Source organism: Aotus nancymaae, unplaced genomic scaffold (genome assembly GCF_030222135.1).
Source record: "Aotus nancymaae isolate 86718 unplaced genomic scaffold, 86718_ANA_hifiasm-v0.15.2.pri h1tg000014l, whole genome shotgun sequence".
Lineage (NCBI taxonomy): Eukaryota > Metazoa > Chordata > Mammalia > Primates > Aotidae > Aotus > Aotus nancymaae.
Genome location: NW_026988425.1, coordinates 84,899,664 through 84,923,273, shown reverse-complemented (window position 1 = coordinate 84,923,273; position 23,610 = coordinate 84,899,664).

Here is a 23,610-nt window from a genome sequence, read left to right as displayed (position 1 = left end):
AAACTAAAAGCATGTATAAAAGACTGTAAGAATGAGCTGAAACTGTTAGGAAGGTTGATATATACGTCTGTGTTTTAAAAATAAATATTTTAAAAATTCAAGATTTTAGGGCTTAACTGCATTCATAACTAATATTCTCGCTGTTACAACTAAGTTTTAAAATTTACTTAACAATGCATGGTTGACTGTAGTTTCTGCCCATTTTAATGACACAAGAGCAATATCTTTTGACATATTCTACTCTTTTACTTTTAAACAGAAGATAAGATGATAGGGAGGAGCTGGAAAGAGAAGGATGTAAATATGTTTTAGATATTTTATGATCACTATGCCTAAGAAATATTAAAAAATAATTACATCAATATGTTTATTGTATTACTTAGGAATCACAATTAATATTTCTAAAATGTACTTTTTCTTTGTAATACATTTTCCAGTACATTGCCTTTTAATCTCAAAAATACATTTCATTTGTAAATCAAAATGGTAAAAGAGCTTGCTTTTCTTTCATTGCCATGGTTGAAAAACTAGAAATTATCTAATTGGTTTGGTGACTAAGAGACAAAGAGGTAAATATGATCAGTTTCATTTCTTAAAGTTTTCTTTCCAGATATGTACTCTGATTCCTCTAGTCAAAAGTCCATTTTATGGTTATAGAGGGGTAACTATATCCAATTGGTGTTCATTTGCATGTTGTTATGTGACAGGAGACTATTTGCTATAAAAGAGTCAGGAGGTGGGAAAGATGGTTTCATTTATTGGCTTATTTGTAGTTTTCAATGGAAAAAATGTGTAAGCAGTTGTTTCATCTGCCCTAGGAAATGCAGAATAATTAGAGGCTTCAGGAAAGTCTCATTGATGGTATTTGTGAGTATAAAGTAAGACAGAAAAGCCTCACATTATTCCTTGGTGTATTTTGTTATTATTATTGACAGCTATTGATATTGTCTTTAGGTCTCTGACAAAAGGTGGACTCTTAAAAGGATTGGACAGTAGTATACCATAGTGGGAAATGTATTTTATACTCAGTGATAGCAATTCTACCAGGAAAATGTTTAGGTATTGATCCAATTGACCAGTTAGCTCGTAGTTTTTGGAAGGAATTGAAAAAGCTTAATACGGAATTCAGCTTTTGACTGCAGTGACTAAAATGTTGTTACCTGGAACCAGCTAATCTTTTTTCTCTTTAATCGTGGATTCATTTAAGAGAAAAAACAACCCTCACAGAATCTCTATTTTACCTGGAGAATTAGTCATTGTGTTTTGCCTTTTGATGTACTGTTGCAATAAGGCTATACACATAGATTCTATTAAGCTTTGCTAATGTTCTATCAACTCTGGGACCTGCAGATTTAACCTATAGAGAGAATGTAGCTTTCACTGCCAAAATCAAGCTTTCCCTAAAGCACACATCAAACTTCCATCTTCCACTCTAGGGCATTTCCTTTCCAGAAAAGGTCCCCTAATGGATATTAGACTAAAATAATAGCATAGCAGCTAAATTTATTGTTTCTTTACAAATGTTTCAATACAGAGACAATGGTAGTGTGCTAATTTCCCTCCTTTTAGTCTCACTTAAAAATTCGTATTAACTGAGTACCTGGCAATCAACATTTAATCAAACAACAACAGAGAAATTATTTGTAAAATAAATGTGATCTAAACTGCCACTGTAAAAAGGCTAAAGTAGAATTCATTTTATGTAGACCTCAAGCAACTCAACTCAATTTCTGAAGCATGATTTTAATGGTGGCCTTTACTAGAATTCATATTTTAACAAGGCATATTTACAGTACACAATATATGTTTAAATTAGATTAATTAGTATGTATAGTTGAGGCTTTCTTACTGTTTGGAATTATTTGCCTTGCTAAAGTAGTAAATCTAGATGAGCTGAGCACCCAGATGATTCTAATAACAACATTTGGCATTTGTACAGTGCACTATATTTTCTAAGTACTTTATAATTACAGTATTAATTAGTTAAGTGACACAGTGATCTTGTGAAGAGGTCTGCATAATTATCCCCTTTTACAAATGAGAAAACTTTAAATGCAAAGGACACAGCAATTCACATAGCAAGTAAATCAGGTTAAGAGTAAAAAAGCTTTTGCTTAACTTGTATATGTCTGGTGTTGCATTTAATCAAAAACAATTTATTTTGATGTCATATTCTCTTGGCCCAACATAGCTGGGTAATAACCCTATATAGTAGGTAAAGATTTCATCCCGTATATATATTTTTTCTCAAAGCTGGTAGATTGAAGAAGAAATAAGAAAGAGAAAGTTCTTTAGTTTCACTGTAGTCTGTCTCCCATAATAAACTCTCATTGTGTCCTCAAGTCTGAGTTGTTGAGCATGGTACCTTGATGAAGCACTGAGTAGCCTCCTGAAAGGACTCTTGGTGTCTTATCAGAAGGAAGCATAAGTTGTCCATTTCTGGAGCATTTCTAGTCTTTCCTGGCAGAAAAGGGGAAAATAATAATTTTAAAGGGCAGTGAGGCTTAAAAATTCACTGGAATGCCGGGCACGGTGGCTCACACCTATAATCCCAGCACTTTGGAAGGCCGAGGTGGGTGGATCACGAGGTCAAGAGATCGAGACCATCCTGGTCAACATGGTGAAACCCTATCTCTACTAAAAATACAAAAAAATTAGCTGGGCGTGGTGGTGCGTGCCTATAATCCCAGCTACTCAGGAGGCTGAGGCAGGAGAATTGCCTGAACCCAGGAGGCGGAGGTTGCGGTGAGCCGAGATCGTGCCATTGCACTCCAGTCTGGGTAACAACAGCGAAACTCTGTCTCAAAAAAAAAAAAAAAAAAAAAAAAAATTCACTGGAAATGTCAGAGACATTTGAACCAGAGCAACTTCATGTTCAATAGGAGCTAGGTAAAATAAGGCTGAAACCTACTGAGCTGTATTCCCAGGCGGTTAGTCAAAGTCACAGGATGACATTGGAGGTCAACACAAGATACAGGTCATAAAGACCTTGCCGATAAAACAGTTTGTAGTAAAGAATCCAGCTGAAACCCACAAAAACCATGATGACCACAAGAGTGACCTCTGGTCTTCCTCACTGCTACCCTCCCACCAGCGCCATGACAGTTTACCAATGCTACGGCAACATCAGGAAGTTACCCTATACAGTCTAAAAAGGGGAGGCATGAATAATCCATCCCTTGTTCAGCATATCATCAAGGAATAACTGTAAAAATGGGCAAACAGCAGCCCTGGAGGCTGCTCTGTCTGTGGAGTAGCCATTCTTTTATTTCTCTACTTTATTAATAAACTTGCTTTCACTTTACTCTGTGAACTTACCCTGAATTTTTTCTTTCATGAGATCCAAGAACCCTCTCCTGGGGTCTGGATCTGGACTCCTTTTTGGTAACAAAATTTTTTTGGTTTACAATCTCATGGAAATTAGGTAGGGTTTCCAAAATATTATGAAGTAATTTTAGGTTATTTTAAGAAAACAATTTCAATGAGGATTATTTATATTCACTTATCTATATTCTGGTTAGGCTTCTGGACTCAGGTGACTTGTAGTTGAATAGGATATAAACATGTAAACAAATTAGAGCAATATCCAACAAATATTTATTAGGTGTTTGATAAATATCAGGCATAGTTTTAGAAAATATAACAATAAACAAAACAGAAAAATTTCTGCCTTAGTGTAGTATACACTCTAGTGGGTAAATAAAAAATATAGGCACTGTGATACAAGAGGGATGGAATACTAACAGGTAAAACATGAAGGAAAGGATGGTCAATATTTATTATCTCAGAGATATTGTCATTAGCAAAGGCTTAAAGATGAAGTGGCACTTGAATTTAATATTGTAAAAATGAGTAAATTTTTATTTGACAGCAAAAGAAAAAAACTTTAGGGTAGCCAAAGGGATTGGAGGATGCAGAGTGATTCAACTGAGAAAGAGTTAAGTGTAGAGATAACATACTAAGCAGAGAACGTCTAGCAAAGAGTTCGGCATAGAAAACAGGAGTCCTGCGAGTATTTGACAAAGCTAGAACTTAGGGTATGTGGGCAGTTGGTTTCGAGAATTAGTAGAAAAACTACAGACCCACACAATCTGGAAAACTAGTAACATCTTAATTATGACTGTTCTGTACATTGGCAAAGAAGATAGCTGAGATAGATGGTCCTGGCAAACAGTTGCCTGGGAGATAAAGGAGAATGACAAAGAAGGGATAGGTGAGGTTAATAAATTTTCCATCTTTATCTGACTTTACAAAGGAAGCAGTAATTAATGTAAACAAGAAGACAAATAAAAGAAAGCTAAACTACAGCAACAAAGACAAAAACTTTTCTCATACTACCCCTTATTTAATAATTCACCTACTTCTTTTTCTTCCTCCAATTATATATACTAAGTGATCAACTGAGCATTACCAAAAGCAAAGCCAAGCCAAGCCAACCAAATACCATTGAAATTCACAGGATAAGATAAAACAAATAATAAGATTCAAAAATGGATAAAGATTAAACATAGACTATTTCAAAAGTGTCTTTGTTTTATGGAAAAAAAATATTTGAGTTATAGAAAGGTTGAGTGGTTTTCCATGTTTTTACAGAACATGAAGACTTTATTTGGACTTAACAATTCCAAATACTCACAATGTCCACTAAGAGGCTATGAGAAATGTAATATACTTTTTGGTTTTTTTTTTTTTTTTCCTGTCATTCTGGCTAGTCCCACTGCTCAAACAACTACTTTTGTTGTTTGTGGATCATTTTTTATTTTTATTAATCTATCTATTATCTAGTCCAAGTGCCTAGTACATAGCAAGACTCAAGTGTCATTTATTTGTTGAATGCATTATAGATAAATTTCCAAAATGTTGCTTGAAAAGAATAGTACTGATGCTGAATAGAGGAATTAATGGATGTTAAGCAGGTTCAATGTGCACTGGTTATTAACTTGACTGAGTCTAATGAGACAGAACACTCACACACATAAGTTACCTAAAGAAGTTTTATTATTTACAGATAGGAAGCAAGGAACAATAGAATCTTATGATACATTATAAGCCAGTCCACAAGGCTCAGGAAAGCTGTCCAGCACAGATGGAGTTTCATCTATGCATACCCTACAGGTACTGAAGCCAAGGGATGCTGGAAAGTTGTCCACTCTGGTTTTATACCTTGGGGGTCACAAGACATGCTGGGTTAAAGCCTCGAGGGACACCCTGATTCCAGGGTGGGAGACTGGAAGAGAGTCTGAGTTGTTCTGAACAGCTCCCCTCATCTCAGAATGTTGCATTCTTACCACAATCTACAGTTATTCTCAAGAAATAGAAGTGAGAAAGGGGACAGAATTGGGTTGGTACAAGGCCACCTGGAGAATCGCTCTGCAACGGGGAATTAGCACCCCAGTGGGATTTTAATCCACTTAACTCTTACTTGTTGAAAGAGAGATAATCATTACATAGGGGAAATAAAACACTTTTGATAAAATGGATTTTGAGTAGAGGTCTAACCTAAGCATTTTCCATATTTACTGTTCTCATGAGTGAGGAAGAACGGTTTTAGTATGTCTCATTTGCTTGATCTGTAAAGTATATTTGTTTTTAAAAATCTGATTTTAAAGTTAAAAGTCCAAAAACCCTCCACTTACAAATATCATCAAAATCTATGTGTACTTGTTTTCTACTCATTGTTTTTTTCCAAGTATAATATAACAACAACCACTAAATATTGAATACATTGTGTCCAATAACATAGTATTTTTTTCTTTATTGAAAATAGCTCTATGTACATTCTTGAGCAAAGAATAATTTCTCTGGATCTAATTTTATTTATTTATTTATTTATTTATTTATTTATTGAGATGAAGTCTTGCTCTGTCACCCAGGCTGGAGTGCAAGGATGCACTCTCAGCTCATCGCAACCTCCACCTCCCAGGTTCAAACTATTCTCCTGCCTTAGCCTCCTGAGGAGCTGGGATTGATTACAGGCATGTACCACTGCACTGGGCTATTTTTTTTATTTTAGTAGAGATGGGGTTTCACCATGTTGTCCAGGTTGGTCTCGAACTCCTGACCTCAATTGACTCACCTGCCTCAGCCTACCAAAGTGCTGGAATTAAAGGGGTAAGCCACTGCAACTGGCCCTAATTTTCTTCTCATGTACAAAATAATGAATTAATATTATGGCTATGAATAATGCATAATGTAACAATTTCCATCACTATGTTTTAATAATGGTCTTGGAGTACTAGGCAATGAAATTAGACAAGAAAAATATATAAGGTAAATGCTGAAAAAGAAGAAAACATTATCTAATTTTAGGACTTTATACCTGGAATAGCCATTAAGACAACATAGCCAGGTTGCTCATTATAAAACCAATACAAAACGTTCATGGCTTTCCTATAAAAACAAAATCGAAAAATATTCCATTTATAATAATAACATAAAAGATGAATATGCTATGAACTATACTGTCTTCCCTCCAAAGTCATATGTTGAAGCTCTAACCCCAATGTGACTTTATTTGGAGTAAGAAGGAAATCAAAATGGATCATAAGGATTGGGGCATAGTCCTATAGAATTAGTGTCCTTATAAGAAGAGACAACATAGAGCTTGCTTTCTCTCTGTCTGCCATGTGAGGATACACCAAGAAAGCAGCTGTCTGAAAGTTAAGAAGGAGTTCTCACTAGAAACCAAACCTTGCTGAATCCTTGATGTTGAAGTTTCTAGCCTCCAGAAATATGAGAAAATAAATTTTCTTTGTTTAAGACACCTAGTTTATGATATTTTTAATGAAAGCCTAAGCAGGCTCATACAGAACATTTAGGAGTAAAATTAGTAAAAAATGCATATGAAACATTTGAAAATAAGCTGACTTAAATAGATGGAAATGTTAACTCATTTGAGAATAGCAAGACTAAAATATTATAAAAATGGCAATCATCTCTAAATTAGTATACAAATTCAATGTTCATGAATGAAAACACCAATGAAAATTTTTTAGCAATTAGAAAACTGCTAGATAATATATGAATATATGGTCTAATATACAGAACATATATGAATAAACATAAAGAACTATATAAGAACATAAGAACATTTCAAGAAGTGAGAATATTGAAAGAGGAGTAACCAAAAAGTAATAAAATTTCATAAATAAAACACTGGCCCTTGGAAAAATACAGACAAAATAAATATGGAGAATACATAGATGATAAGAATAGCATTCAAATTACTTGAAGAAAAACAAAGTATTTAGTCAGTCTTTTCAGGGTACGTAGCTTGCCGTATGCATACAAAATAAAGTAATATTATTGCATCATATTTACATAACGGTTTTAAAAGGAAACAGTGTATGTTTTATATAAGATAATGAGTAAACTTATTTATAATCTTAGAGAGAGACAGTATTGCTAAGCAGGTTGCAAACATCCAAGCCATAAATAAAATAATTGACAATTTGACTAATGAACAGTCAAAAGACAAGAAGAAAATATAAGCAGAAACCTTTTTTTTTATTTTTGAAAAGCTTTTGTATATTGATAGGAAAATATGTTGTTATTTAAAAATGAGAAAAAAGGTATAGTTCAGAGAATAAGACATATGAACAAGGAATAGCACAGTTGTTTAACATTTGTTATGATTAAAGTAGTATAAATACAAACTATAACATGTCATTCTTGTTAGACATAGAAAGTCATAAAATTTTTTATTATATTCAATAGTGTTGAGGGTAGAAAAATAGGCAATCTCAAAAATTATTGGTGAAAGTAATAAACGGATGAATTCTTGATCAAAATTGAGCAAAGTATAACAAAATTAAAATTTCAAATATTATTTAAGTGTATCTATTGCTCAGAATTTATTATACAGAAAAATGAACATAACCACCTGAGATTCATATACAGAGAAATTCACTGAAGCATTATTTGCAGTGGGAAATAAAAGAAATTTAAAAAATGAACTTTGATTTATATTTCTGCTTAGAATGCAAAAAGCTGCACTTTTATCCTAACAGTGAGAAAAACAGGGCAATCTACAAATCATAATGTACTTTTTAGTCTATTAAAGAGGAAGATCGCAAACAATGTCAACTAAATACCAAAGAGTAGCAAGCTCTGCTCCCTGGAAAAACTTGACAAACTTTTTTACCTTTTGCCAAACATGGGAATAGGAGACAGCAGTCATAAATGCAGGTAAGAATAAAACAACAACAACAAAATTCGTAAAGGATGAGTGTGAGCCAATGTGACAGTTTTTTATTAATATCATCTTGGAGCCCCAAACCTAAGGGGAGTCTGGACTTACTTACATCTCTTTTCCATAGGCCTGTGCTTGGGACTCAAAAAAGACGAGGGAAAATGCAGAAGATATAAAAGAGCTGGTGCAGAAGATCAAAGAGAGCTGATGACTGTTGGGGGAGTTATGAAACTGAAGAGCATGCGGATACTCTACACCACATGAAACAAGCTGTCTGCCACTGGGATGGGGCAAGAAACTCTACTGTTCACTGGTCTTAGGCAAATGGCAGCTGATGCTGAAATAGTGGTAGAAGCCAAATCTGTCTGCTTTTGGGAATCAGGGAGAAAATTCTCATGAAACCCAGCTCTAGACATCCACTAGGGGAGGACTAGAAACACCACACCCAGCCCCATCCTCATCTGGACTGATGTTAGATAAAACAGGGGTCTGCCGCCAAGCAGCGGAAAGGCAGAAAGCACATTCATGGCCCCAAAAGCCATGATATATGGCAGAGTGTGATGTCACATGAGGGGAAGGGAAGAGATCCATGTTCGTGAATCAAAATATTAAATAATCTTATCTTGTCAACTATTCCCAGATTGATCTACTGATTCAACACACAAAAAAAGATTTTGTTTTTACAGAAATTGACAACCTAATTTAAAAGTGTATAAATTTTCAATCATGAGTTGCATAATAATGTTTTGGTCCCTAATGATAGACCACATATATGATGGTGGCACTGTAATATCATATTTTTCCTGTACTTTTTCTATGTTTAGATACACAAATACTTACCATTGTGCTACAATTGCCTACTGTATTCAGTATAGTCACATGCTATACAAGTGTGTAACCTAGGAGCAATAGGCTACACCATATAGCTTAGGTGTGTAGAAGGCTATACCCTATAGGTTTTGTAAGTACACTCTATGATGGTCAAACAACAACACAATCACTTGAGCATGTGTTTCTTAATATGTATACTCATGATTTAGGAATGCATGACTCTAACAAGGATAACTGTGGTAAATAAGAACATAGAGGATTTATGCACCTGATTTAAGACTTACATAAAGCTTCGGTAATCTAAAATACAGACCTCAGAACAGAACATATGTAGCCAATTAATTTTTAGAAGAAAAGTGGAAGATAACTCAGTGGGGAAAGGTAGTCTTTCAAAAATTAATATTACAAAAACTAGATGTACATGTGAAAATAAAACCTTGACTCTTACCTCATACCATATAAAATTCACTAAAAATAAATCATATATCTTAATATGTGAGATAAAATTATAAATATTCTAGAAGAAAACATTTGATAAAGCTTTTGTGACTTGCATCAGGCCAATATTTCTTATACAGGACACAAAAGGTACAAACCATAAGAACAAAAATGTTAGCTTTTATCAAAGTAAATTAAATTCGACTTCTTGAAAGCCACTATGAAGAAAATATAAGGCAAGAAACAGACATGAAGGGTGTATTTCCAAGATACATATCTGATCAAGAACTGATATATCTAATATAAAGAACTCTTAAAACTCAATGCTAAGAAAATAAAAGCCACTTTAAAAAATGGTTAAAAAAAAAAATTGAACAGGTACTTGTATAACAAGAGATACACTAATGAAAAATAAGAGAAATATGCCTAGCAGCATTCTTTATTAGGGAACTGCAAATATTTAAAACCCCAATGAGTTTATTGCCACTGGGGTGGAACAAGAAATTCTATTCCCCAACTGTCTGGCAAGAGTCAGCTCCTGCTGAAGTTGTGGTAGAAGCAAAATCTGTCTGCTTTTAGGAGTCAGGGAGAAAACCTCTTCTACTAGAATGACCCCCTCCCCACCAAAAAAAAGAAACGAAATGAAAAAGTGAAAACATACCAAGGGCTTCCGAGGATGTGGAGAAACACGATCTCTCAGATATTGTTGGTAAGAATGCTAGTAGTTTGAAAAGAGGTTATGTAATGTATTCTACAGTTAGACATACATTAAATATGATCCTGTAACCTCATCCTAGGCACTTTCCTGAGAAAAATGAAAACACTGTACAAACAAGGAACTATGTGTAAATGTTGTTAAGTCTTTTATTTATAATCTCCCCAAATTGGGAATAACCCAAATGCCTGTAAACTGTACCACATCCATACAATGGAATAATACTCAGCAATAAAAGGAAATCAAATGCATACAAGATCATAACTGAATTTCAAAACACCTAGCTAAATGAAAGGAGCCAAACATGAAGACTGTATACTGTTTCAATCGATTCACATGACTTTCTGGAAAAGGCAATACTGTAAGGATGGAAGGCATATCAGTGGTTATCTTCAGGAAGAAAATTACTGAAAAGGGATAAGTGGGAACTTTTGAGGAAATGTTCTACATACTGATTTTGATGATGTTTACAAGACTCTATATATTTGCCAAAACTCATTGAAATATCAGCTTATAAAGAATAAGTTTATTGCATGCAAATTCTATCTCAATGAACCCAACTAAAAATGAATTTAAACACCCATGAAAGGGGATTTAAGGGGCTGGTTGAGGGAAGTAAGTTACAGTTAAACAGATTGTAGAGTTCTTTACAACTGTCAAAAATAATACGTGTTGTAGAAAAAAATGGGTTCTTGTCAAACAACCAGGAAAAGTTAGGCACACAGATACTTTGAAGGGAGAGAAGGAACTGAATTTATTGAGCAAAAAGGAAAAATAAAATTCTCAGCAAAGTGAGAGGGGCTTTTGTTAGCAGGCCCCCATCTCACAGATTGAATCCTAGGTCTCCACTCAGGAACAGCAGGGGCCAAGCTCCTTCCCTCTGCAAACAGTGTGGACTTCCTGAGGCTCCACCCCATCCTCCCAGCGTGCAGGTGGACATTATTCAGAAAGAATCAGTTGGGAAATGGTGGGCTTCATCTGGGACCAGCCATCCAATTTGTCAGCCTCCAGGCTGTTTTAGGCTTGAAAGCAGGGTTTTGCAGGGGGAACCCTTGGCTGACTCTTGTCTCTATCATAAGGTAATGTGTATATACAGTAATGAAGACTTTTCTTAGGTATCTCATGAAGTTTTTTTTCTTTTCTTTTTTTTTAAAGCAAGGTTCATACTGTACCAAGACTGAAAAATGAAGAAACAGACCAATCTAAACAGATATATAAACTGATAAAGAATCTGAGTCAATAAATAAAAGTCTCCCAACATATAAAAGCCCAGCCCATATGGCTACTCTGGTGAATTCTACCAAACATTTAAATAATAATGAATTCAAACTCTTCTTCAAACACTTAAATTGAAGAGGAGGAAATACTCCTAGACTCATTCTATGAAGCCAGTGTTATATTGATACAAAGCCAGATAGATACTACATGAAATGAAACTGCAGACAAATGTCCTTGAGGAATATTGATGCTAATGTTTTCAACAAAATACTAGTAAAGAGAATTCAACACAACATTATATGGATTATATGAAATTATCAAGTGTGATTAGTTCCTGGAATGCTAGACGGTTCAACAGATAAAAAAATAAATCAACCTCTTCTCAGGAAGATGGCCAAATATGAAGAGCTCCAGTCTGCAGCTCCCAGTGAGACCAATATAGAAGGTTGGTGATTTTTGCAATTCCAACTGAGGTACCTGGTTTATCTCATTGAGACTGGTTAGATAGTGGATGCAGCCCCTGGACAGTCAGCAGAAGCAGGGTGAGATGTCATCTCACCCAGGAAATGCAAGGGGTCAATGAACTCCCTCCCCTAGCCAAGGGAAGCCTTGAGGGACTGTGCCATGAGGGACAGTGCTATCTGGCCCAGATAATATGCTTTTCCCATGGTCTTTGCAACACACAGACCAGGAGATACCCTCGGTGCTTACACCACCAGGACCCTGGGTTTCGAGCACAAAACTGGGTGGCTGTTTGGGCAGACATCAAGCTGGCTGCAAAAGTTTATTTTTGTACCCCAGTGATGCCTGGAATTCAAGCTAGACAGAACCATTCACTCCCCTGGAAAGCAAGCTGAAACCAGGAAGCTGAGTGATCTTGCTCAATGGATCTCACCCCTAGGGAGCCCAACAAGTTAAGATCCACTGACTTGAAATTCTCACTGCCAGCACAGTAGGGTGAAGTCAACCTGGGATGCTCAAGTTTTGTGGAGGGAGGGGCATCCACCATAACTGAGATGTGAGTAAGCAGTTTTCCCCTTACAGCATAACAAAGCTGACAGGAAGTTCAAACTGGGTGTGGAACCCACTGCATCATGGCAAAGCCTCTGTAGCCAGACTATTTCTCTAGATTCCTCCTCACTGGGCCAGGCATCCCGGAAAGAAAGGCAATAGCCCCACTCAGGGGCTTACAGATAAAACTCCCATCTCCCTTGGGCAGAGCACCTGGAGGAAGGGGTGACTATGGGTGCAGCTTCAGCAGACTAACATGTTTCTGCCTGTCGGCTCTGAAGAGCACAGCAGATCTCCCAGCACAGCGCTCAGCTCTGCTAAGGAACAGACTGCCTCCTTGAGTGGGTCCCTGACTCCCATGCCTTCTGACTGGGAGACACCTCTCAGCAGGGGTCAACAGACACCTCATACAGGAGAGTTTAAGCTGGCATCTGGCAGGTGCCCCTCTGGGACGATGCTTCCAGAGGAAGGAGCAGGCAGGAATCTTTACTGTTTTGCAACCTCTGCTGATGATACTCAGGCAAACAAAGTTGGGCATGAACCTCCAGCAAACTCCAGCAGACCTACAACAGAGGGGCCTGACTGACAGAAGGAAAACTAACAAACAGAAAGGAGTAGCATCAACATCAACAAATGGATGCCCATGCAAAACCCCCATCCAAAGGTCTCCAACATCAAAGACCAAAGGTAGATAAATCCATGAAGATGAGGAAAAACCAGTGCAGAAAGGCTGAAAATTCCAAAAACCAGAATACCTCTTCTCCTCCAAAGGATCACAACTCCTCACCAGCAAGGAAACAAAATTGGACAGAGACTGAGTTTGAGGAATTGACAGAAGTAGGCTTCAGAAGGTGGGTAATAACAAATTCCTCCAAGATAAAGGAGTGTGTTTTAACCCAATGCAAGGAAGCAAAGTACCTTGATAAAAGGTCAGAGGAATTGCTGACTAAAATAACCAGTTTAGAAAAGAACATAAATGACCTGATGGAGGTGAAAAACAGCAAATGGGAACTTTGTGACACATACACAAGAATCAGTAGCTGAATTGATTATGCAGATGAAAGGATATCAGAGTTTAAAAATTAGCTTCATGAAAAAAAGAATGAAGACAGGATTAGAGAAAAAAGAATGAAAAAGAATGAACAAAGCTTCCAATAAATATGGGACTATGTGAAAACACCAAACCTATGTTTGATCTACCTGAAGGTGATGAGAAGAACAGAACAAAGTTGGAAAAGACACTTCAGCATATTATCCAGGAGAACTTCCCCAACCTAGCAAGACAGGACAACACTCAAGTTTAGGAAGTAAAGAGAACACCACAAAGATACTTCTTGAGAAAAACAACCCAAGACACATAATTGTCAGATTCTCCAAGGTTGAAATGAAGAAAAAAACGTTAAGGGCAATCAGAGAAAGATCAGGTTACTCACAAAGGGAAGCCCATCAGACTAACAGTGGGTCATTCTGCAAAAACCCTACAAGCCAGAGAGAGTGGGGCCAATATTCAACATTCTTAAAGAAAAGAATTTTCAACCTAGAATTTAATATCCAGCCAAATTAAGATTCATAAGTGAAGGAGAAATAAAATCCATTACAGACAAGCAAATGCTGAGGACTTTTGTCACCACCAGGCCTGCCTTACAAGAGCTCCTGAAGGAAGCACTAAGTATCAGAAGGAAAAACTGGTATCAGCCACTGCAAAAACATACCAAAATGTAAAGACCATTGAAGAAACCTTATCAACTAATGGGCAAAATAACCAGCTAGCATCACAATGACAGGAACAAATTCACAGATTACAAATATTAATCTTAAATGTAAATGGGCCAAATGCCCCAATTAAAAGACACAGACTGGCAAATTGGATAAAGAATCAAGACTCATTAGTGTTCTAAATTCAGGAGACCCATGTCATGTGCAAAGACACAGATAGGCTCAAAATAAAGGGATGGATGCATACTTACCAAGCAAATGGAAAGCAAAAAAAAAAAAAAAAAAGCAAGGGTTGCAATGCTAGTCTCTGAGTCTCTGATAAAACTAACTTTAAACCAACAAAGTTAGAAAAAGACAAAGAAGGACATTACATAATGGTAAAGGGATCAATGCAACAAGAAGAGCTAACTCTCCTAAATATATATGCATCCAATATAGGAGCACTCAGATTCATAAAGGAAGTTCTTAGACACCTACAAAGAGATATAGACTCCTACGCAATAATAGTAGGAGACTTTAACACCTCACTGTCAATATTAGACAGAGCAAAGAGACAGAAAATTAACAAGAATATTCAGGACTTGAATTCAGATCTGGACCAAGTGGACTTAACAGACATCTACAGAACTCTCCACCCAAATCAACAGAATATACATTCTTCTCAGAACCACATAGCACTTATTGTAAAATTTACCACATAATTGGAAGTAAAACACTCCTCAGCAAATGCAAAGATTGAAAATCATAACTCTTTCAGACCACGGTGCAATCAAATTAGAACTCAGAATTAAGAAACTTACTCAAAGCTGCACAACTACATGGAAACTGAGCAACCTGCTCCTAAATGACTACTGAGTAAATAATGAAATTAAGTCAAAAATAAATAAGTTCTTTAAAATGAATGAGAACAGAGACACAACATACCAGAATCTCTGGGACACAGCTAAAGCAGTGTTTTGAGGGGAATATATAGCACTAAATGACCACATGAGAATGTGGAAAAGATCTAAAATGGACACCCTAACATCACAATTAAAAGAACTACAGAAGCAAGAAGAAAAAAAATCAAATGCTATCAGAAGACAAGAAATAAACAAGATCAGAGCAGAACTTGAAGATAGAGACAAAAAAATGCTTCAAAAAATTAATAATTCCAAGAGCTGGTTTTGTGAAGTGATTAACAAAATAGATAGACCATTAGCCAATAAAAAGAGAAAAGAGAGAAGAATCAAATAGACACAATAAAAAATGATAAAGGGGATATCAGCACTGATTCCACAGAAATACAAACTATCATCAGAGAATGCTATAAACACCTTTATGCAAAATAAATCAGAAAATATAGAAGAAATGGATAAATTCCTGGACATATACACCCTCCCAAGACTAAACCAGGAAGAAGATGAATCCCCAAATAGACCAATAACAAGTTCTGAAATTTAGGTAGTATTTAGTAGTCTTCAATAAAAAAAGCCCAAGACCAGATGGATTCACAGCCGAATTCTATCAGAGGTACAAAGAGGAACTGGTACCATTTCTTCTGAAACTATTCCAAACAACAGCAAAAGAGTGACTTCTCCCTAACTCATTTTATGAGACTAGCATTATCCTGATATCAAAACCTGGCAAAGACACAAGAAAATGAAAATTTCAGGCCAATATCCCTGATGAATATTGATGCAAAAATCCCCAATAAAATACTGACAAACCAAATCCAGCAACATATTACAAAGCTTATCCACCACTATCAAGCTGGCTTCATCCCTGGGATGCAAGGTTGTTTCAACATTCACAAATCAATAAACATAGTCCATCACATAAACAGAAACAATGACAAAAACCACATGATTATCTCAATAGGCACAGAAAAGGCCTCTGATAAAACTCAACATCCCTTCATGCTAAAAACACTCAATAAACTAGGTATTGATGGAACATATATCAAAATAATGAGAGCTATTTATGACAAACCCACAGCCAATATACTGAATGGGCAAAAGCTGGAAGCATTCCCTTTGAAAACTGGCACAAGACAAGGATGCCCTCTCTCACCAGTCCTATTCAACATAGTATTGGAATTTCTGGCCAGGGCAATCAGGCAATAGAAAGAAATAAAGATATTCAAATAGGAAGAAAGAAAGTCAAATTGTCTCTGTTTGCAGATGACATGATTGTATATTTAGAAAACCCCATCATCTCAGCCCAAAATATCCTTAAGCTGATAAGCAACTTCAGCAAAGTCTAAGGATACAAAATCAATGAGAAAATATTACAAGCCTTGTATACATCAATAATGGACAGAGAGCAAAATTATGAGTGAACTCCCATTCAGAACTGATAAAAAAGAGTATCAAATACCTAGGAATAGAAATTACATGGGATGTGGAGGACCTCTTCGAGGAGAACTACAAACCACTGCTCATGGAAATAAGAGAGGATGCAAACGAATGGAAAAACATTCCATGCTCATGGATAGGAAGAATCAATATCGTGAAAATGACCATACTGCCCGAAGTAAGTTATAGATTCAATGCTATTTTCATCAAGCTACCATTGACTTTCTTCACAGAATTAGAAAAAGAAAACTACTTTAAATTTCATATGGAACCAAAAAAGAGCCCATATAGCCAAGACAATCCTAAGCCAAAAAAAAAAAAAAAAAAAAAAAAAAGCTGGAAGCATCATGCTAACTGACATCAAACTATACTACAAGGCTTCTGTAAGCAAAAAAGCATGGTACTGGTACTAAAACAGATATATAGACCAATGGAACAGAACAGAGGCCTCAGAAATAGCACTACACATCTACAATCACCTCATCTTTAACCTGACAAAAACAAGCAATGTAGAAAGGATTCCCTATTTAATAAATGGTGTTGGAAAAACTGGGTAGCCCTATGCAGAAAACTGAAACTGGACCCATTCTTTACACCTTATTCAAAAATTAACTCAAGATGCACTAAAGACTTAAAATATAAGACCTAAAACCATAAAAGACCTAGAAGAAAACCTAGGCAATAACATTCAGGACATAGGCATAAGCAAAGACTTTGTGAGTAAAACACCAAAAGCAATTGCAACGAAAGCCAAAACTGACAAATTGAATCTAATTAGACTAAACAGCTTCTTCACAGCAAAAGAAACTATCATCAGAGTGAACAGGCAACCTATAGAATGGGAGAAAATTTTTGCAGTCTATCTATCTGACAAAGGACTAATATCCAGAATCTACAAGGAACTTAAACAAATTTACAAGAAAAAAATAACCCCATCAGAAAGTGAGTGAAGGGTATGAAACACTTCTCAAATGGAGACATTTATGGAGCCAGCAAACATATGAAAAAAGGCTCATCACCATCAAAACCACAATGAGATACCATCTCACACCAGTTAGAATGGTGATCATCAAAAAGTCAGGACAAAACAGGTGCTGGAGAGGATGTGGAGAAACAGGAATGCTTTTACACTGTTGGTGGGACTGTAAATTAGTTCAACCATTGTGGAAGACAGTGTGGCAATTCCTCAAGGATCTAGAGCTAGAAATATCATTTGACCCAGCAATCCCATTATGGGCATATACACAATGGATTATAAATCATTCTATTATAAAGACACATGCACATTTGTCTTTTATTGCACCACTCTTCACAATAGCAAAGACTTGGATCCAACCCAAATGCTCATCAATGGTAGACTGGATAAAGAAAATGTGGCACATATATACTATGGAATACTATGCAGCCATAAAAAAGGATGAGTTCATGTCCTTTGTAGGGACATGGATGAAGCTGGAAACCATCATTCTCAGCAAATTCACACAGGAACAGAAAACCAAATAACGCATGTTCTCACTAATAAGTGAGAGTTGACCAATGAGAACATATGGGCACAAGGCGGGGAACATCACACACTGGGGCCTGTCATTGTGGCAGGCAACGGGAGGTACAGTAGGAGGAATACCTAATGTAGATGATGGGTTGGTGGGTGCAGCAAACCACCATGGCACATGTTTACCTATGTAACAAATCTGCATGTTCTGCACATGTGTCCCAGGACTTAAAGTGTAACAAATAAATAAATAAATAAATAAACAAATAAATAAATAAAGTATACCACATAACGGAATGAAGGCAGAAACCTCATGATCATCTCAATTAAAGCAGAAAAAGCCCTTGACAAAATTCAGCACTTTTTCATGATAAAACCACTCAACAAATTAGGTATTATAAGTAGAATCCTCACTTGATCTAAAAATTCCACTTCTGAGTATTTGCCCAAAAGAATTGAAAGCAGACTTTAGAAGAGGTATTTCTACCCCCAAGCTTCTGCCAGCATTATTCACAATAGCCAAGAGGTGGAAGCAACCCAAGTGCTCATTAACTGATGAATGGATAAAATTTGGTATATGCATACAATGGAATATTTGTCAGCCCTAATAAGGAAGGAAATTCTGGAACATCCTACAACATGGATAAACCTCAAAGACATTACGTGAAATAAGCTAGTTACAAAAAGACAAATACTGTACAATTGCACTTATATGAGGTACCTAAAGTAGCCAAATTTATAAAGACAGAAAGGGGAACGGTGATTGCCAGGAGCTAGAGGCTAAACAGGAATGATTTGTTTTTATTTAAGGAGTACAGATCTTAGATTTTACAAAATGAAAAGAATTCTGGAAATTGATTATACAACAAAGTAAATGTACTTAACACTACTGAACTACACATGATTATATGTCTAAGATGAAAAGTTTTTGTTATGTTTAATAGGCAAAAAAGCAAGGTACAGAATATTGTACCATTCATACAACCAAAAATCATAACTAAAAATTGAACTGGGGCAGAAGAATTGAGGATAAGGAAGAAATAGGAGAACTAGTTTTGTGCTTTATTTTTACCTTTGGTGTACTTTGGAATTCTTTTCATGAGTATGTATTACCTTTAAGAAAAAATACTTAGGGGGTAGATTGAAATAGATGGATAGATAGGTCAATAGATAGATACATAGTTGGGTTGGACCAAATAAAATTGCTATTTGATCAATTCGGACACATGACAATGGCAATCTCATAAAATTGAATAAAATGATTAATTAGGAAAAGAAAACAAGTAATTTGTCTAATATTTAAATTCCTTTTCAGTTTTGATTTTGTAAGTTAAAAAAATACCTTCAAAAAGTAAATGGCAGTATAGTGTTAATAAATTAGAAGTTTATCGAGTTTTTGACATCAAAGCCCAAATTGCTTCATTTGAAATTCTGCTTGCAAAGTATTGGATTTTTTTTTTTTTAGGAATTCTAGCTCATTGAGTTCTAAGATTAAAAATTAGGCCTTACTGTATTGTTTACACGTGGCACATTTATTGAGACTTAAACAATGCAGAGATGTGTAGCATCTTAAAGAATATTTTTAGACAGTCTTTGTTGATTATTATGGAATGTTTTCCATGTAATAATTACATAAAAAGAGAATAGTTGCATGTTTTAGAAATGGCATTGCTCTTGTTGAATCCACATCAGCATAAAAGATTCAGCAGAAAAACCGTGATTGTGAATGGGGAGAAGCTTATAGGGTCTAGTTCAAACAGTTTTTTTTTTTTTTTTTTTTTTGCTGGTGACGCAACTCATGTTCCTTAGGCAGATGATGTATAGTAATAGTTGAAGCATATAATAAATATCCTTTCTTACTAATGTATTACATTTTATTAGCTAGATCAATATTGCTGTAATTTCTACCCATTATTATCTCATTGCTGTAAAGTACATAAAAATATTTACATTAACACTGATCAAAATTGCAACAGCGTATATTAAAATATGAATGACATATAATCAGAATTTTCTGTTTCTACTGCCTCCAGTTATTTGTGACCCCAGATATGAAGTTCAAGTTTATACTTAATAGCACAATTATGTAAATATGTAATTCTAACACTGAATTACAGCTGGTAATGATCAATAATTATATTTATGTATGATGTGAAGTTAATACTGCCACCATAGATTAATGTAAACAACAAAATTATTTCTGCAGTCAAGAGCTAACAAATCATTATAAACAAAGAGAACTAAAACAATTTCTTCAGAGCCTAATTCCTCCAGCAGAGTAAACAGATTTTTTATTCCCAATGAATCCTAAAGCCCCGATTATAGAGAACACGACTCCACCATAAACATCACAATGGCTGAGTGTTTCACTACACTTTTAAATTCTTATTTCAGCCTTCAAAGAAGGGAAAGCAATCTGATAAGGCTTTGTTGAGAAGACTGCTGGAAAAGATGAAAGACAGAGAAAAGTAGAGATTTCAGAAAAATATAAGCAGCCAATTTAGAAAACCAATTGGCAATGTATATATCTTTTTGGTACAGTATAGATTTCAAGATCTTTTCACTAAAAATTATTCTTTGCAAATACAGCATACAATTGTATATAGCTATGATGATGTCACATCTGACCTTTATTTGAATTTGAACCATGAATGAAAGGAACAAAAGCAAGACATGTTCCGTGTGAGGCAGACTTTAATTTTCAAAAATTAGGAATTTCTGAATCAGGGAGAAGACATAGGAATAAGACATAGGAATCAGGTTATCCATCTTTGCATCACCTAGCGTTCTGTAAAAAGTACATACTTCATAAACACACACAGTTGTAGAAGAGCCGTACTGTAGTACAATGAAATGCACTGAAGAAGAACAAATCCAGTGTTGTAAAATAATTACACTCCTTGCTAGGACTACAGTCAATGTCATATTTCCTGTTTCACCACTAAGGTTAAAAGAGGAGGAATTGACAGAAAAATAGGCATTTTATGTCTGTTTTATTCATTCATCATTTACTTAATGTTTAGATTATATATAGTGTTTCCCATGGGCCAGACACTATTTTAGGCATTTTGTATACAATAACTTATTATTTCCAATAATTACTCTATGAAGTAGGTGCCACCAATATCTCCATTTTACAGATGAGAAAACTGAGGTACAGATGAGCCCAAGCTTATGTAGTTAATAAGTGGAGGAGGTAGTATTTAAACCAGATTTGCCTGAAACTAAAATTATGTTGTTTGCTTCAGATCAAGCTGTCTGTATAACGCAAATGGTCAGTATAATGTAGTGGAACTTTATTAAAATGCAGCTTTTAGTTTCCTCACTTAGGCCAAGTTAGAGGTTAAGTTTCATCCCTTCTAGCAGGGCTACTCTCCACAGAACTACTGATACTTGGGATCAAACAACTCTTGTTTTGGTTGGTGTCCTCTGCATTGTAGGATGTTTGGCCTCATCCTTGACTTCCACCCACTAGATGCCAGTAGCATCACCCCAATTCAGTTGTGACAACCAAAATGTTCCCTGGGAGCAAAATCACCCCCAGTTGAGAGCCAGTGAGTCTTAGACAAATCTTAACAACTCTGGATAGTAAAATGGATTTTCAATAAATGTTTATCAGTAACATTCAATAAGTGTCAGATATTATCTCCATTCTCAAACTGCCTAGAAAACTTCACATCTTGATTTTATCAAGGATAAATCTGGGAAATGAAGACTAACCATAAGAATTAGTCATTTTAGTGTCATAACTTCTCATGATGATATTGCAGGTGATGGGTGGCCACCCTGTTTTTTATGAATTCACATCTCTGACATATCTTATTTTTCACTTGTGATTATATTGACAATCTAGAGAAACAATGGGAAGGAGACAATTTCTACTCTTTTTAACCCATTGACACAACTACTTTATATATCCAAAAATTGACTGCTTCTGAAGTAGTAAGTTAAATCCTCCTTTACAATTTAGTTTTCTTAGTATTTTAGGTAAAGTTCTGGTTTCTTTTAAAGATAGTTGTAACAGCATAATTCCATTCACACTCATGATAAATAAACGTTTCTTGAGTTTGCAGGGGGATTATTGGCTGTTAGCTCAAATCTCTCTTTGAACAATCCAAGCCACCATTTAGCAAAGGGGAAAAAGTAGAATAATTCTAAGCCTTCTTGCAGAAGTTTCTTGTGGCATGATTTTCCTCTTACACTGTAAATTTTCAACTAGTGAGCTGGGCTGATATATTTGTACATTTTACCTAGTCCCTATGGGAATTTCCAGGATGCTTAACGAAGGACAATTGTGTTCTTTCTATCTTTTCACTACAAAGATGATTCAAAGACAGTGCTTTTACAGGAAATTTATTTCTTCAATAAACATATATATAGCATGTATTATGTACCTGTCATTGATCTAAGAGATTCATAGAAATTAGCTAATTTAACTCATGAACTACCTATGAGGTAAGTACTACTATTTTTATAATCAGTCTCCTTTAGAAACAGAGAAACTGAGGCACAGAAATTTTAAGTAACTAGCCTAAAGTCACATGGCAAATAAGTAGCCATGCACTACTAGAACTTGAACGTAGTGTGTTCCCATAGTGGGCATGCTCAGCAGTGGGCATGCTGCCATCCTAGAATGTTATGAATCATTTTTTCATAGCAATTGGATGGGGAGGTGCTGCTAGCATCTGGTGGGCAGAAGACATGGATGAGGTCAAATATCCTACAATGCAGAGGACAGCCCCCAAAACAATAAGAGAGTCTATTTCCTTTCTAACTAAAAATATCTCTACATTTCTGCCAAGAAAGAGTTCCCTTTATTAATATTTTTATTTTTTATAAGAATTTTCATAATGGATCCCCTAGACCAAGGTTCTGCCTGCAGGAGTGCGTGTGTGTGTCTGTGTGTATGTGCACGTGTGTGCATGTGTGTGTGTGTGTGTGTGTGTCTTTTTGGACCAAAGTTTTTACTATTGCATTAGTTCCCAACATTTAAAAAATTGAAAAAATCCTCAGAATAAATATGGATTTCTGGTTTCTCTTGGAATAACTGGAAGACCAAAAAATAACAGATTTAGTTTTCTTATATGGCAACAATCTGTCACAGTTAAGCACTTGTACTTTTTATTTGGGACACGCAAGTCCAAAACTCTCTAGTGTCTTACATCTTGCCTGTCTCATTTACTGTTTCTGCTTAGCCTCTGCAAGAATTTGGGCTGACGACCTCTATGCTAGTCCCTGAAAGTTCTGACAGGAGCAAAGCAGAACCTAGTTCTCAGAGGACGTAGGAGTCCAAGAAGGGATCAATTTTTAGAACCTGAGAATAAGGTGGAATCTTAGGCCCTTTCAGAGAAATGTCCAGAGACCAATGATTAAATTTGGGTTACAAATTACAACATAAAAATCAAACTCAGGCTTTATGTAAAATTACTATGGCATTACTCTGGAGTAGGTACCATATCTTCCTTTTGATGAGAAATAGGAATTGACTTAGCAAGTGGGGCAGAGTTGATTGATAAATTGGCCCAGATGTGCAGAGTGAAAGTTTTCAAGAGAAGGCTCTAATCCTGTCTTTCTATTATTGAACATGTAAAATGTGGTTTATGTTGATGAAAATTTCATTATATTTCTGGACTTTTTATGTTACTTGAGCTTGAATTTGGCT